Raw genomic sequence first — 16,943 nt, 5'->3', positions numbered from 1 at the left:
CCCCAACCGCCGTTACAGCAGGGACCAAGACCTCTGGGGGCCCAGTGTCCACACCCCCTTCCGGAGATGTGTCCATCCGGTCCCCACCTGCCACCTCCTCAGACTCACCCTTTTTTTTCTTTTTCTGCGAAACCACCACTGTCCACTCCGCGCCCTCTGCCTTAGGAGACCCAGGCTGGGTATGTGCCTCGGTGTCGACCTTTGGCCTGTCCCTCTTGGTCTTAGCAACCATACCCCTCTGTTCTTTCTCAGCCATCCTCTTGGACTGCCGCTGCTCCTGCAGCCAAGATTTGGAAACTGGTGGGTTACCTGTCATAGACTCTGGAGAGTTGTCACTCTGTGTTGCGCCCTTCGTCCCTCCAGAGGCTCCAGGTTGTTGTTCCTCCTCCTGAGGGGTGGTCTGATCTTTTGGTTTTTGCCAGGATGTCTTGGACTTCTCCTTCTGCTCGTCTTCCCGAAACCTGTGGGGGCAAGAAAAATAAAAATGACCTGGAGTCTGGCAGAAACTACATTTTTTTTCCTTTGGGCATTCCTTCGTCTCATGGTTTTCGCTAGCACAGTTCCTACAGGAGACAAGACAATTCTCTTTTGAATGGCCGTAGCGTCCACAATTTCTGCAGTATACCGGCATCCCAGAAAAGAAAAAATCCCCATTTGTTTGTCCAATTTTAAAACGGGCTGGGGGGAGCCGCACACCACCTGGAATATTTGGATCTCTGATGCATGTTACCAAGAATTTCCATTTCGATGTCCATATATTGAATTCATTAAGTATTTTGCCAATACATTTTACGCTCTTAAAGTATACTGCTAAAAAGGACATAATTTCTGGGGCAGATACAAATGGTGAAAAAACTTTAACAATTACCAGCTTTACCTCATCCAGGACGTGCTCTACAATTTGTATTCCTTTCAGAACAGGACTATCCTCCACACGTCTAACTCTCGCCAATACATCTCTAAAAATACCTTCTTCCGTGAATGTTATATCATAATCCCCTCGTCGGGGATAGTCCTGTATGGATAAAATCTCTTTCCTCTGGACGTGGAGGAGGGTTCCGAGCACGTCCTGGACTACATATCCCAAATTCCTGGTGTCTGAGCCACCTGCATTAAAGTGGACCCTAATGGTATTTTTTAGCCTCGCATAAGGAGGCACGAGGTTGGGGTCAACCTCCATGGTACGCAACAGGGTTTGCAAATTGCAAGCGTTTGCAATCTGCGCTCCCAGTGTTTTGTAGACAAAAACCAACTGGGAGCTGGGGGATCGCAACTCGTTACCCTGGGACTAAGCCCTCCCCCCAATAGCAACAGGCGGGTGAAGCCCACCGAAGTGGACGATCCCGCCAGGCCAAGGAGAGGGGTACCCGAGTGCCCTTCGACCAAGATCTCCTGCAATAAAGCACTTGATCTTAGCCAAAAGGCCGAGAAGCGATAACCAGAAATGGTTTGCCGCTTGCAAGGCCACAGGGCTTAAGACAGGCACCCATTGTGGAGAATGACACAGACACCACCCTGAGGAAGACATTCAAACCAAGTCTGGGCGCATAACAAAAGCGCAGGCGGCTGATTTTTTTTTTTTTTTTTTCCCCCAGGATTCCACTCCACGCGCTTTTAATTTGCATAGGCCAACCCCTTTTTTGTTAGGCCACCCTCCCCTCACGGTCAAACGCGCTTCAGTACTAGGAAAGAGGCCAGAGGAGCACTGCTCCTACACCGCCCCCTCTACTACCCTCCCTAAATGAAAGGTCTTGCTTTAAGGCTGTGTGCACACGCTGCGGATTGGCCGCTACAGACACGCAGCAGTTTTAGCTGCGGTGTACAGTACCATTCATTTGAATGGGTAAAAAAAAACGCTGTGCCGACGCTGCGGAAAAAAACGCGCGGATTTGCTGCGGTTTTGAATCCGCAGAAAGAATTGCATGTCAATTCTTTCTGTGGAAAACGCTGCGGGTTCCTATCTCCACCATTGTGGAGATAGTGAATCCGCAGGACCAAACCGCAGGCAAAACCGCAGATAATCCGCAGGTCTTTGGACCTGCGGATTATCTGCGGTTTTTGCTAAATCCGTGCGGATTAATCCGCAGCGGAATCCGCAGCGTGTGAACGTGGCCTAACTCTCCTGGTGCCAGATATTGTAACCAGGAGGCGAGCATGGCCCACCTGTCTGCTCAGGCTCACTCAGCAGACTGAAGCTGAATACTACTGCGCAGCTGCTACAGACTGTGGGCTGCCCATTGTGACACGTGGTCCCATTGTGAGACGTGGTCGAACACATCCAAGCATTGTGTGCTATGAATGGCATGATTCCTATCACAGTGTTCCATGGATGGACACATCCTATTTACTGCAGGCAAGCAGCGCACCTAGCTGCTGCTGCTGCTGCTACAAGCCACTAGAATACCGTCCGTCTGTCAGACAGGTGGACGTAGGCAGAACATTCAAATAACTCGCCAGATAAATCGTTGCTTTTCCATTTTATTCATATATGAATTAATTCAAAATTGAACAGTAAATTTCAAAGTTGGAAGGCCACAAGAGGGGGACAATGTTTCAAAAATGAAGCGACATATCATTGCATGAGGGATGTGGTAGGAATTGAATGCTTGAATTAAGACTGGGGAAGTTCTGAGGCGAAGGGGCTGCAGGCCTTGTAGCAGGTGGGTGTGCAGAAATGTAGCTATCCAAAGCCAAACACATTACTGCAGCTTGTCACACCTATACCTACCAAACAGCAAAGGCCAAGATAGATCGTTATTTTACGGACACATTGAATACAGTGCAATGCCTCCCATATAGCGGTGAATAAGAGTAGTAGTAGTAGTAGTAGTAGTAGTAGTAGAAGAGTTGGTCAAGTTAAATCAAGGCTAAGGAATTGGAAATGTGCAACTTGGACCAAGAAAAACTAATTGCAGAGCGGCGACATTGGAAAAAAGCATTCAAATCATGCTTTGAAAACACTACTTGCTTATCCCGATTTCAATTCAATCTGTCTTTGGAAACCGCTTAAGAGAGTGAGTGCACCATTCCCAGAGAAACTGCCATACTGGGCTGATACGTGGAGTGAAGTGAGCAAGCTCTTTTTCCATCTCCCTGTTCTAAAAATCCATTTAATATATGGTCCCCAGATAGGGGACGTATCAGATATTAAACTGATAAGAACAGATTTTTTTTTTTTTTTTTTTTTTTTTTTCCCTCAGATGGGAAGTTCCACAGTCAGGAAACCCAAACTATGAAGAACTCGACTCCCCAACAGCATTTCTCCACTTACTTCGTGCAGCAGCTGTTCCCATCATCATTGGAAAAACAAACTTTATTTACAACCATAAAACAAAAACTCAAGACACATTAACAAGATGTTTCCACTTTTTGACTTTCCAAATTCCTTCTGCGTCCTCCTCCCCCCTCTTCCTCTTATCACACACAAAACAAAAATACATTTTTCCCAAAACAATTTTTAAGCAATTTTTAACCTCAATCTCCTTCCTCTTAAACACATACACATTCCGCACATCCCACAACACCTCTTTTATACATGCAAGCATCAACCACAACACTCTCTCCTTCTCCCCACACAAACCCAAACCAAACATGAAAAGCTCAAAACTCAAAAAACTCACATCACACAACTCTTTACACAACGGGCCAATACCTGCAATCACATTTCTAGCATACTGACAATTCCAAAACAAATGCACCACACTCTCTCTCCCACCACATCCACTCCTTGGACAAACCTCACTTCTCACCAAACCCCTATTTCTCTGGAACTCTCTCACCGGTAACACCCCATGCAATGACTGCCACACAATCTCACTCTGTCTATTTGTCATTCCATTTGTACGTACCTTCTTCCATACTTTCTGCACATCACGTCCTCTCACCATATTGATACCACATTCCACCTCTCTACACTCAATCATCCTATATACAGATTTCTTTTTCTCTAGCAACCTCACATCCACATCACACAGCTCATACGTCACCAAAAATTTGTAAACCCACACATACCACACAGGCACCTCAAAAGCCACTGGGCACCTTAAATCCCTCTCCCGCCACTTCAAACGAAACAAAAAACTTCCAAACAAATACCTGCACATACATGCATACTTCCCATCCATCCTAATCAGACCCAATACAAACACCATAATATTCACACCAAAAAATACATTCAAATTGGGGAAACCCAGCCCCCCCTTATCCATTCTCTTCATCACAATCTCTCTCCTTGCACGCTCCATACTTGACCCCCAAAAAAACACAAACAAAATCCTATTTAATCTTCTAACACACATATACCCTGGTGGAAAAACCACCGCAACATACAAAAAAATTGGTAACACAACACTCTTAATAACTAAAATTTTACCAAAAAACGTAAGATCTCTCATTCTCCAAAAATTTAACTTACACTCCACTCTTTCTCTCACATCCACCCAGCTTTCCTCTCCATCCAACTTCTCAGAGAATTTCACACCAAGCACTTTTATTGGTCCACTCACCACATTCACCCCAACATCATTGCTCAAAATCCTCCCCCCAAAATTTTTACACTCACTCTTCTCCCAATTCACTTTAAAAGCAGATGCTCCACAAAAAAAGGATACCAACAACTTCACACGCCGCACCGAACACTCTGAATCACACAATACACACACATCGTCCATGTAGCCACTCACCTTCCATTCCCTCCCCCCACCCCCCGGCACTTGCACCCCCCTAATCACCTTATCTTTCCTTAACATACACAACAGCGGCTCAATCGCGCAAATGAACACGACAGGGGACAATGGACACCCCTGCCGTACACCAGAAAACACATTCACTCTCCTCCCCACATTCCCATTCAACAAAACACAACTATAAATATTTTTATACAAGCTTCTCACTCTCTCAACAAACTCAGCTGGAAAACCCATCTTCACTAACACTCTAAAAAGAAATCCATGCGCTAACCTATCATACGCCTTTTCAAAATCCAAACTCAACACATACACCCCTTTCTTACGGCTCATGCAGTCCCACAAACAATCTCTCAGCATGCACACACCCTCATGTATCCGTCTTCCAGGCACCGCACAACACTGCTCCTCACCCACCACACTCCCAACCACATCACGCATCCTGCTGGCCAAAAGCTTCGCATAGATCTTATAATCACAATTAAGCAAAGTGATTGGCCTCCAATTTTTTAGGTTTTTCAGATCACCTTTTTTTGGTAGCAACACGACCACTCCTGCACGCATGCCATTCGCCACCTCTGCATTTGCCCACATATACTTACATACATCCACAAAATCCTTCCCAATCACATCCCACATCCCACGATAAAATTCCACTGGGAGCCCATCCTCCCCCGGCGTTTTATTCAGCGCCATACTACACACCACCTTCCATATTTCTTCACACGTCACATCACCCATCAAACTCTCCCTTTCTATCTCATTCAAACTATTTTCCAAAACACTCAGCACATCACTCTCCAAACCTTCATCCCTCCATTTCACTGAGTACAAGTCATCATAAAATTTTGCCACTTCCTCACACAAGTCTGCACCACTCACTTCATTTCCATCCACTCCATTCAAAACACTCATGCTCTGTCTTTTTCCAAAAACTTTCTTGAAAAAAAACCGAGAACACTTCTCATCCTTCTCCAAGTTCTCTATTTTGGCCCTATACACAATACTCCTCCCTCTCTCTAACAAAAACTCATTCACTTCTTTTCTCACTCTCAACAAATCTTCACTCACATCCATCCCTGCCTCTCTTAACTTATATAACACACCCAATCTTGCATTCAAACCAGCAAATCTTTTCCTCTTAGCAGCTGCACACTTGTAACCAAGTTTTTTAAAAAACGCCTTGGTTTTCCATTTAACCCAATCCCACCATTCACACACAGTACTGAATTCACCCCTGCACTCACACCACTGCTTATAATGCCTCTCATACTCCTCTCTCACCTCCACCCCCTCCAGCAAGCTCACATTCAGCTTCCACACACCTTTCCCAGCCACCTCATTAGTATGCAAGTCCACTCCACACTTCATACACACATGATCGGAGAAAAGCACCCTCTCCTGTGTGTAACTACCTGGAATCAGGTTTTTTGAAACAAAACAATAATCCAGTCTGGACGCTACCCTCCCACTCTCAGAAAAAAACGTATTTAACAATGGGGATATTTTACACTCATGTTGCATATCCCTCAAACCAAAATCACTCACCATATCCATTAACACTTTCCCTGACACATCCACATTCACACTTCCCACATCACAATTCATATCACCCACAATCACAACAGGCACTCTTCCTGGAATAAAAAACTTAATTTTTTCAAATAAAGCTTTGCGTTCCTGCTTTTCCACAGGAGCATACACATTAATAACACAAAAACGAATATTCTTAAACTCAAAGTTTGCTAATACACATCTTCCTACCTCAATCACCATATAGTCACACAAACTCACATTACGCCCCTTCACCAAAAAACCAACACCGTCATTTTTATTACATGCACTCCCCGACCACACAGACGCACCATGAGGCCATTCACTCCCATTCACACCATCCACAATCCCACACTCCTGCAAACAATAAATGTCTGCATTTTGTGCTGCAAAAAAATCAAAGATGGCCGCACGCCGCAACTTATTTTTGAAAACCCTCACATTTTGTGACAGGATTACAAAACCCATAATAAACGCCAACCAAGAAACATAAAAAAAATCACTTATCCAAAAAGGACAGATAAGCAAGAAAAAACCTTATACAGAAAAACAAAGTACAGATATAACATTACACACATTACATAAAACAAACAAAAAAACAGCTAGCCATTGCTTAAAGCAATACTAAATATTCACAGAAAAAGAAAAAACACAATGGTCACTGGAAAAGTAAAACGTACTTAACCAGTACCGCCAGTGTCCTCCTCCACCATCTGCGCCGAGCAGCTCTCAGAGCCGCTGGCCTCCATATACTCCTCCAAACGTGCCTTCTTCTGCCCAGCCTTCCTCTGGGGCACTCCTTCTTCCATAACCTCAATGTCACTGATTTCCCCACCACCCTCCCTGTGACACTTTAACCCTCCTCCTGAGTCCTCTTCCGAGGAGAAGGCACCAATCTTCCTTGGATCAGAATCAGGAATCAAATCCTCAGCCTCCTCCTCTGCCTCAGCGATGTCAAAATCCATCAGACACTCTGACGACGATTTGGAGACCCCTTCCTTACCCCCCATTCTTTTTTGCATTAAACGCTCCTCTCGCCTTGCGGCCTTCCAAAATTCTTTGTCCTCCTTTTCCTCCTGACGCTTTTTATCCTCCTGCCGCTTCTCCCTCCGTCTCTCAGTAGCAGAGAGTGGAGTCATCACAGCGCTTTGCAGCGCAGCAGTCTCGCCTTCCTTCCTCTCCTTCTCCCGCTTAACCTCCTCCTCTCTCTTCTTTTCCTCCTCCCTCCTCCTCTCCTCCTCACGCTTTTTCCTTTCCTCCTCCTCCCTAGTTGGCCTCCTTGGCCTACCATATGGACAGTCCTTATACAGATGCTCTGCACTGCCACATCCGTCACACTCACGTGGCATTGGGCACCTAGCCGCCACATGACCCTCCTGTTTACAATTGCGGCAAACAAGATCTTTAGAGCACATACTCTGCAAGTGCCCGAACTCAAAACACTTCCTGCAGTATAGGGGTTGCCCTTGGTATGACAGGAAGCCCCTATGGCCCGCCACTGAAAAGTTCGCTGGGGGGTGGGTGAAACCTCCCAAACAACTTGGGTCTTTCTTCAATTTCACCCGAAACACGTACTTGCAGTTGAAGATGCCCAAGACATTTCTCTGCTTCTCCCCTCCCTTCACCTGCTCGCAATATCGTGCCAGGAACTGCTCCAGTAGTCCTACTTCTGTGTAGGGGTTATACACCGTCACAGTCACCACTTTTTCCATGAGCCCAAACAGGGGCTCCACCTGCACTCCCTCCAGGCATGGATCACCATCATGACTCCTGAGCCATTCAAAGACAGTCAAACAGCATCCCTCATTCACAAAGGTGACGTCATAAGTACCTTGACTCCGGAACTCATTGACGCTGTAGATATCCTCCCGATGGGCTCCAGCCTTTCCCTCCAGCAGGTCACGAACGACGAACACAACATTGTTCTTCTCACCGCCTTCCACCACCACACGGATCGTATTCTTGATGAACATCCTCAGTCCAGACTGCCGATACGGGTACCGCAGTAGAAATTCAGCAGCACGCTGCCAAAAAACCCCTGGATCACTCCAGGAAAACTCGCACCCTCTGACTGCGACACAAGATCGCAGCCAAAAGGCCGAGAAGCGATAACCAGAAATGGTTTGCCGCTTGCAAGGCCACAGGGCTTAAGACAGGCACCCATTGTGGAGAATGACACAGACACCACCCTGAGGAAGACATTCAAACCAAGTCTGGGCGCATAACAAAAGCGCAGGCGGCTGATTTTTTTTTTTTTTTTTTTCCCCAGGATTCCACTCCACGCGCTTTTAATTTGCATAGGCCAACCCCTTTTTTGTTAGGCCACCCTCCCCTCACGGTCAAACGCGCTTCAGTACTAGGAAAGAGGCCAGAGGAGCACTGCTCCTACACCGCCCCCTCTACTACCCTCCCTAAATGAAAGGTCTTGCTTTAAGGCTGTGTGCACACGCTGCGGATTGGCCGCTACAGACACGCAGCAGTTTTAGCTGCGGTGTACAGTACCATTCATTTGAATGGGTAAAAAAAAACGCTGTGCCGACGCTGCGGAAAAAACCGCGCGGATTTGCTGCGGTTTTGAATCCGCAGAAAGAATTGCATGTCAATTCTTTCTGTGGAAAACACTGCGGGTTCCTATCTCCACCATTGTGGAGATAGTGAATCCGCAGGACCAAACCGCAGGCAAAACCGCAGATAATCCGCAGGTCTTTGGACCTGCGGATTATCTGCGGTTTTTGCTAAATCCGTGCGGATTAATCCGCAGCGGAATCCGCAGCGTGTGAACGTGGCCTAACTCTCCTGGTGCCAGATATTGTAACCAGGAGGCGAGCATGGCCCACCTGTCTGCTCAGGCTCACTCAGCAGACTGAAGCTGAATACTACTGCGCAGCTGCTACAGACTGTGGGCTGCCCATTGTGACACGTGGTCCCATTGTGAGACGTGGTCGAACACATCCAAGCATTGTGTGCTATGAATGGCATGATTCCTATCACAGTGTTCCATGGATGGACACATCCTATTTACTGCAGGCAAGCAGCGCACCTAGCTGCTGCTGCTGCTGCTACAAGCCACTAGAATACCGTCCGTCTGTCAGACAGGTGGACGTAGGCAGAACATTCAAATAACTCGCCAGATAAATCGTTGCTTTTCCATTTTATTCATATATGAATTAATTCAAAATTGAACAGTAAATTTCAAAGTTGGAAGGCCACAAGAGGGGGACAATGTTTCAAAAATGAAGCGACATATCATTGCATGAGGGATGTGGTAGGAATTGAATGCTTGAATTAAGACTGGGGAAGTTCTGAGGCGAAGGGGCTGCAGGCCTTGTAGCAGGTGGGTGTGCAGAAATGTAGCTATCCAAAGCCAAACACATTACTGCAGCTTGTCACACCTATACCTACCAAACAGCAAAGGCCAAGATAGATCGTTATTTTACGGACACATTGAATACAGTGCAATGCCTCCCATATAGCGGTGAATAAGAGTAGTAGTAGTAGTAGTAGTAGTAGTAGTAGTAGTAGTAGTAGTAGAAGAGTTGGTCAAGTTAAATCAAGGCTAAGGAATTGGAAATGTGCAACTTGGACCAAGAAAAACTAATTGCAGAGCGGCGACATTGGAAAAAAGCATTCAAATCATGCTTTGAAAACACTACTTGCTTATCCCGATTTCAATTCAATCTGTCTTTGGAAACCGCTTAAGAGAGTGAGTGCACCATTCCCAGAGAAACTGCCATACTGGGCTGATACGTGGAGTGAAGTGAGCAAGCTCTTTTTCCATCTCCCTGTTCTAAAAATCCATTTAATATATGGTCCCCAGATAGGGGACGTATCAGATATTAAACTGATAAGAACAGATACTACACTTGATCTTAGCCAAAAGGCCGAGAAGCGATAACCAGAAATGGTTTGCCGCTTGCAAGGCCACAGGGCTTAAGACAGGCACCCATTGTGGAGAATGACACAGACACCACCCTGAGGAAGACATTCAAACCAAGTCTGGGCGCATAACAAAAGCGCAGGCGGCTGATTTTTTTTTTTTTTTTTTTCCCCAGGATTCCACTCCACGCGCTTTTAATTTGCATAGGCCAACCCCTTTTTTGTTAGGCCACCCTCCCCTCACGGTCAAACGCGCTTCAGTACTAGGAAAGAGGCCAGAGGAGCACTGCTCCTACACCGCCCCCTCTACTACCCTCCCTAAATGAAAGGTCTTGCTTTAAGGCTGTGTGCACACGCTGCGGATTGGCCGCTACAGACACGCAGCAGTTTTAGCTGCGGTGTACAGTACCATTCATTTGAATGGGTAAAAAAAAACGCTGTGCCGACGCTGCGGAAAAAACCGCGCGGATTTGCTGCGGTTTTGAATCCGCAGAAAGAATTGCATGTCAATTCTTTCTGTGGAAAACACTGCGGGTTCCTATCTCCACCATTGTGGAGATAGTGAATCCGCAGGACCAAACCGCAGGCAAAACCGCAGATAATCCGCAGGTCTTTGGACCTGCGGATTATCTGCGGTTTTTGCTAAATCCGTGCGGATTAATCCGCAGCGGAATCCGCAGCGTGTGAACGTGGCCTAACTCTCCTGGTGCCAGATATTGTAACCAGGAGGCGAGCATGGCCCACCTGTCTGCTCAGGCTCACTCAGCAGACTGAAGCTGAATACTACTGCGCAGCTGCTACAGACTGTGGGCTGCCCATTGTGACACGTGGTCCCATTGTGAGACGTGGTCGAACACATCCAAGCATTGTGTGCTATGAATGGCATGATTCCTATCACAGTGTTCCATGGATGGACACATCCTATTTACTGCAGGCAAGCAGCGCACCTAGCTGCTGCTGCTGCTGCTACAAGCCACTAGAATACCGTCCGTCTGTCAGACAGGTGGACGTAGGCAGAACATTCAAATAACTCGCCAGATAAATCGTTGCTTTTCCATTTTATTCATATATGAATTAATTCAAAATTGAACAGTAAATTTCAAAGTTGGAAGGCCACAAGAGGGGGACAATGTTTCAAAAATGAAGCGACATATCATTGCATGAGGGATGTGGTAGGAATTGAATGCTTGAATTAAGACTGGGGAAGTTCTGAGGCGAAGGGGCTGCAGGCCTTGTAGCAGGTGGGTGTGCAGAAATGTAGCTATCCAAAGCCAAACACATTACTGCAGCTTGTCACACCTATACCTACCAAACAGCAAAGGCCAAGATAGATCGTTATTTTACGGACACATTGAATACAGTGCAATGCCTCCCATATAGCGGTGAATAAGAGTAGTAGTAGTAGTAGTAGTAGTAGTAGTAGTAGTAGTAGTAGTAGAAGAGTTGGTCAAGTTAAATCAAGGCTAAGGAATTGGAAATGTGCAACTTGGACCAAGAAAAACTAATTGCAGAGCGGCGACATTGGAAAAAAGCATTCAAATCATGCTTTGAAAACACTACTTGCTTATCCCGATTTCAATTCAATCTGTCTTTGGAAACCGCTTAAGAGAGTGAGTGCACCATTCCCAGAGAAACTGCCATACTGGGCTGATACGTGGAGTGAAGTGAGCAAGCTCTTTTTCCATCTCCCTGTTCTAAAAATCCATTTAATATATGGTCCCCAGATAGGGGACGTATCAGATATTAAACTGATAAGAACAGATACTACACTTGATCTTAGCCAAAAGGCCGAGAAGCGATAACCAGAAATGGTTTGCCGCTTGCAAGGCCACAGGGCTTAAGACAGGCACCCATTGTGGAGAATGACACAGACACCACCCTGAGGAAGACATTCAAACCAAGTCTGGGCGCATAACAAAAGCGCAGGCGGCTGATTTTTTTTTTTTTTTTTTTCCCCAGGATTCCACTCCACGCGCTTTTAATTTGCATAGGCCAACCCCTTTTTTGTTAGGCCACCCTCCCCTCACGGTCAAACGCGCTTCAGTACTAGGAAAGAGGCCAGAGGAGCACTGCTCCTACACCGCCCCCTCTACTACCCTCCCTAAATGAAAGGTCTTGCTTTAAGGCTGTGTGCACACGCTGCGGATTGGCCGCTACAGACACGCAGCAGTTTTAGCTGCGGTGTACAGTACCATTCATTTGAATGGGTAAAAAAAAACGCTGTGCCGACGCTGCGGAAAAAACCGCGCGGATTTGCTGCGGTTTTGAATCCGCAGAAAGAATTGCATGTCAATTCTTTCTGTGGAAAACACTGCGGGTTCCTATCTCCACCATTGTGGAGATAGTGAATCCGCAGGACCAAACCGCAGGCAAAACCGCAGATAATCCGCAGGTCTTTGGACCTGCGGATTATCTGCGGTTTTTGCTAAATCCGTGCGGATTAATCCGCAGCGGAATCCGCAGCGTGTGAACGTGGCCTAACTCTCCTGGTGCCAGATATTGTAACCAGGAGGCGAGCATGGCCCACCTGTCTGCTCAGGCTCACTCAGCAGACTGAAGCTGAATACTACTGCGCAGCTGCTACAGACTGTGGGCTGCCCATTGTGACACGTGGTCCCATTGTGAGACGTGGTCGAACACATCCAAGCATTGTGTGCTATGAATGGCATGATTCCTATCACAGTGTTCCATGGATGGACACATCCTATTTACTGCAGGCAAGCAGCGCACCTAGCTGCTGCTGCTGCTGCTACAAGCCACTAGAATACCGTCCGTCTGTCAGACAGGTGGACGTAGGCAGAACATTCAAATAACTCGCCAGATAAATCGTTGCTTTTCCATTTTATTCATATATGAATTAATTCAAAATTGAACAGTAAATTTCAAAGTTGGAAGGCCACAAGAGGGGGACAATGTTTCAAAAATGAAGCGACATATCATTGCATGAGGGATGTGGTAGGAATTGAATGCTTGAATTAAGACTGGGGAAGTTCTGAGGCGAAGGGGCTGCAGGCCTTGTAGCAGGTGGGTGTGCAGAAATGTAGCTATCCAAAGCCAAACACATTACTGCAGCTTGTCACACCTATACCTACCAAACAGCAAAGGCCAAGATAGATCGTTATTTTACGGACACATTGAATACAGTGCAATGCCTCCCATATAGCGGTGAATAAGAGTAGTAGTAGTAGTAGTAGTAGTAGTAGTAGTAGTAGTAGTAGTAGAAGAGTTGGTCAAGTTAAATCAAGGCTAAGGAATTGGAAATGTGCAACTTGGACCAAGAAAAACTAATTGCAGAGCGGCGACATTGGAAAAAAGCATTCAAATCATGCTTTGAAAACACTACTTGCTTATCCCGATTTCAATTCAATCTGTCTTTGGAAACCGCTTAAGAGAGTGAGTGCACCATTCCCAGAGAAACTGCCATACTGGGCTGATACGTGGAGTGAAGTGAGCAAGCTCTTTTTCCATCTCCCTGTTCTAAAAATCCATTTAATATATGGTCCCCAGATAGGGGACGTATCAGATATTAAACTGATAAGAACAGATACTACACTTGATCTTAGCCAAAAGGCCGAGAAGCGATAACCAGAAATGGTTTGCCGCTTGCAAGGCCACAGGGCTTAAGACAGGCACCCATTGTGGAGAATGACACAGACACCACCCTGAGGAAGACATTCAAACCAAGTCTGGGCGCATAACAAAAGCGCAGGCGGCTGATTTTTTTTTTTTTTTTTTTCCCCAGGATTCCACTCCACGCGCTTTTAATTTGCATAGGCCAACCCCTTTTTTGTTAGGCCACCCTCCCCTCACGGTCAAACGCGCTTCAGTACTAGGAAAGAGGCCAGAGGAGCACTGCTCCTACACCGCCCCCTCTACTACCCTCCCTAAATGAAAGGTCTTGCTTTAAGGCTGTGTGCACACGCTGCGGATTGGCCGCTACAGACACGCAGCAGTTTTAGCTGCGGTGTACAGTACCATTCATTTGAATGGGTAAAAAAAAACGCTGTGCCGACGCTGCGGAAAAAACCGCGCGGATTTGCTGCGGTTTTGAATCCGCAGAAAGAATTGCATGTCAATTCTTTCTGTGGAAAACACTGCGGGTTCCTATCTCCACCATTGTGGAGATAGTGAATCCGCAGGACCAAACCGCAGGCAAAACCGCAGATAATCCGCAGGTCTTTGGACCTGCGGATTATCTGCGGTTTTTGCTAAATCCGTGCGGATTAATCCGCAGCGGAATCCGCAGCGTGTGAACGTGGCCTAACTCTCCTGGTGCCAGATATTGTAACCAGGAGGCGAGCATGGCCCACCTGTCTGCTCAGGCTCACTCAGCAGACTGAAGCTGAATACTACTGCGCAGCTGCTACAGACTGTGGGCTGCCCATTGTGACACGTGGTCCCATTGTGAGACGTGGTCGAACACATCCAAGCATTGTGTGCTATGAATGGCATGATTCCTATCACAGTGTTCCATGGATGGACACATCCTATTTACTGCAGGCAAGCAGCGCACCTAGCTGCTGCTGCTGCTGCTACAAGCCACTAGAATACCGTCCGTCTGTCAGACAGGTGGACGTAGGCAGAACATTCAAATAACTCGCCAGATAAATCGTTGCTTTTCCATTTTATTCATATATGAATTAATTCAAAATTGAACAGTAAATTTCAAAGTTGGAAGGCCACAAGAGGGGGACAATGTTTCAAAAATGAAGCGACATATCATTGCATGAGGGATGTGGTAGGAATTGAATGCTTGAATTAAGACTGGGGAAGTTCTGAGGCGAAGGGGCTGCAGGCCTTGTAGCAGGTGGGTGTGCAGAAATGTAGCTATCCAAAGCCAAACACATTACTGCAGCTTGTCACACCTATACCTACCAAACAGCAAAGGCCAAGATAGATCGTTATTTTACGGACACATTGAATACAGTGCAATGCCTCCCATATAGCGGTGAATAAGAGTAGTAGTAGTAGTAGTAGTAGTAGTAGTAGTAGTAGTAGTAGTAGAAGAGTTGGTCAAGTTAAATCAAGGCTAAGGAATTGGAAATGTGCAACTTGGACCAAGAAAAACTAATTGCAGAGCGGCGACATTGGAAAAAAGCATTCAAATCATGCTTTGAAAACACTACTTGCTTATCCCGATTTCAATTCAATCTGTCTTTGGAAACCGCTTAAGAGAGTGAGTGCACCATTCCCAGAGAAACTGCCATACTGGGCTGATACGTGGAGTGAAGTGAGCAAGCTCTTTTTCCATCTCCCTGTTCTAAAAATCCATTTAATATATGGTCCCCAGATAGGGGACGTATCAGATATTAAACTGATAAGAACAGATACTACACTTGATCTTAGCCAAAAGGCCGAGAAGCGATAACCAGAAATGGTTTGCCGCTTGCAAGGCCACAGGGCTTAAGACAGGCACCCATTGTGGAGAATGACACAGACACCACCCTGAGGAAGACATTCAAACCAAGTCTGGGCGCATAACAAAAGCGCAGGCGGCTGATTTTTTTTTTTTTTTTTTTCCCCAGGATTCCACTCCACGCGCTTTTAATTTGCATAGGCCAACCCCTTTTTTGTTAGGCCACCCTCCCCTCACGGTCAAACGCGCTTCAGTACTAGGAAAGAGGCCAGAGGAGCACTGCTCCTACACCGCCCCCTCTACTACCCTCCCTAAATGAAAGGTCTTGCTTTAAGGCTGTGTGCACACGCTGCGGATTGGCCGCTACAGACACGCAGCAGTTTTAGCTGCGGTGTACAGTACCATTCATTTGAATGGGTAAAAAAAAACGCTGTGCCGACGCTGCGGAAAAAACCGCGCGGATTTGCTGCGGTTTTGAATCCGCAGAAAGAATTGCATGTCAATTCTTTCTGTGGAAAACACTGCGGGTTCCTATCTCCACCATTGTGGAGATAGTGAATCCGCAGGACCAAACCGCAGGCAAAACCGCAGATAATCCGCAGGTCTTTGGACCTGCGGATTATCTGCGGTTTTTGCTAAATCCGTGCGGATTAATCCGCAGCGGAATCCGCAGCGTGTGAACGTGGCCTAACTCTCCTGGTGCCAGATATTGTAACCAGGAGGCGAGCATGGCCCACCTGTCTGCTCAGGCTCACTCAGCAGACTGAAGCTGAATACTACTGCGCAGCTGCTACAGACTGTGGGCTGCCCATTGTGACACGTGGTCCCATTGTGAGACGTGGTCGAACACATCCAAGCATTGTGTGCTATGAATGGCATGATTCCTATCACAGTGTTCCATGGATGGACACATCCTATTTACTGCAGGCAAGCAGCGCACCTAGCTGCTGCTGCTGCTGCTACAAGCCACTAGAATACCGTCCGTCTGTCAGACAGGTGGACGTAGGCAGAACATTCAAATAACTCGCCAGATAAATCGTTGCTTTTCCATTTTATTCATATATGAATTAATTCAAAATTGAACAGTAAATTTCAAAGTTGGAAGGCCACAAGAGGGGGACAATGTTTCAAAAATGAAGCGACATATCATTGCATGAGGGATGTGGTAGGAATTGAATGCTTGAATTAAGACTGGGGAAGTTCTGAGGCGAAGGGGCTGCAGGCCTTGTAGCAGGTGGGTGTGCAGAAATGTAGCTATCCAAAGCCAAACACATTACTGCAGCTTGTCACACCTATACCTACCAAACAGCAAAGGCCAAGATAGATCGTTATTTTACGGACACATTGAATACAGTGCAATGCCTCCCATATAGCGGTGAATAAGAGTAGTAGTAGTAGTAGTAGTAGTAGTAGTAGTAGTAGTAGTAGTAGAAGAGTTGGTCAAGTTAAATCAAGGCTAAGGAATTGGAAAT

The 16,943-nt window shown here is 46.4% G+C and overlaps 5 non-coding genes across 5 annotated transcripts; all 5 read right to left on the bottom strand.

Annotated features, from left to right (window-relative positions):
- Nucleotides 1–3,013: 3,013 nt before the first annotated feature.
- On the bottom strand, nucleotides 3,014–3,207 carry LOC141078664 (U2 spliceosomal RNA). The gene has a single exon (XR_012228048.1). It is a non-coding gene; the product is annotated as a U2 spliceosomal RNA (small nuclear RNA).
- A 6,734-nt stretch (nucleotides 3,208–9,941) lies between these two features.
- On the bottom strand, nucleotides 9,942–10,132 carry LOC141078703 (U2 spliceosomal RNA). The gene has a single exon (XR_012228083.1). It is a non-coding gene; the product is annotated as a U2 spliceosomal RNA (small nuclear RNA).
- Nucleotides 10,133–11,724: 1,592 nt separating this feature from the next.
- Nucleotides 11,725–11,915, bottom strand: LOC141078702 (U2 spliceosomal RNA). Its single transcript, XR_012228082.1, has one exon. It is a non-coding gene; the product is annotated as a U2 spliceosomal RNA (small nuclear RNA).
- A 1,592-nt stretch (nucleotides 11,916–13,507) lies between these two features.
- LOC141078701 (U2 spliceosomal RNA) lies at nucleotides 13,508–13,698 on the bottom strand. The gene has a single exon (XR_012228081.1). It is a non-coding gene; the product is annotated as a U2 spliceosomal RNA (small nuclear RNA).
- A 1,592-nt stretch (nucleotides 13,699–15,290) lies between these two features.
- Nucleotides 15,291–15,481, bottom strand: LOC141078700 (U2 spliceosomal RNA). The gene has a single exon (XR_012228080.1). It is a non-coding gene; the product is annotated as a U2 spliceosomal RNA (small nuclear RNA).
- Between the last annotated feature and the right edge of the window lie 1,462 nt (nucleotides 15,482–16,943).

Source organism: Dendrobates tinctorius, unplaced genomic scaffold (genome assembly GCF_039654945.1).
Source record: "Dendrobates tinctorius isolate UK_male_01 unplaced genomic scaffold, ASM3965494v1 ptg000584l, whole genome shotgun sequence".
NCBI lineage: Eukaryota > Metazoa > Chordata > Amphibia > Anura > Dendrobatidae > Dendrobates > Dendrobates tinctorius.
This window is presented reverse-complemented; position numbering and strand designations above follow the sequence as displayed.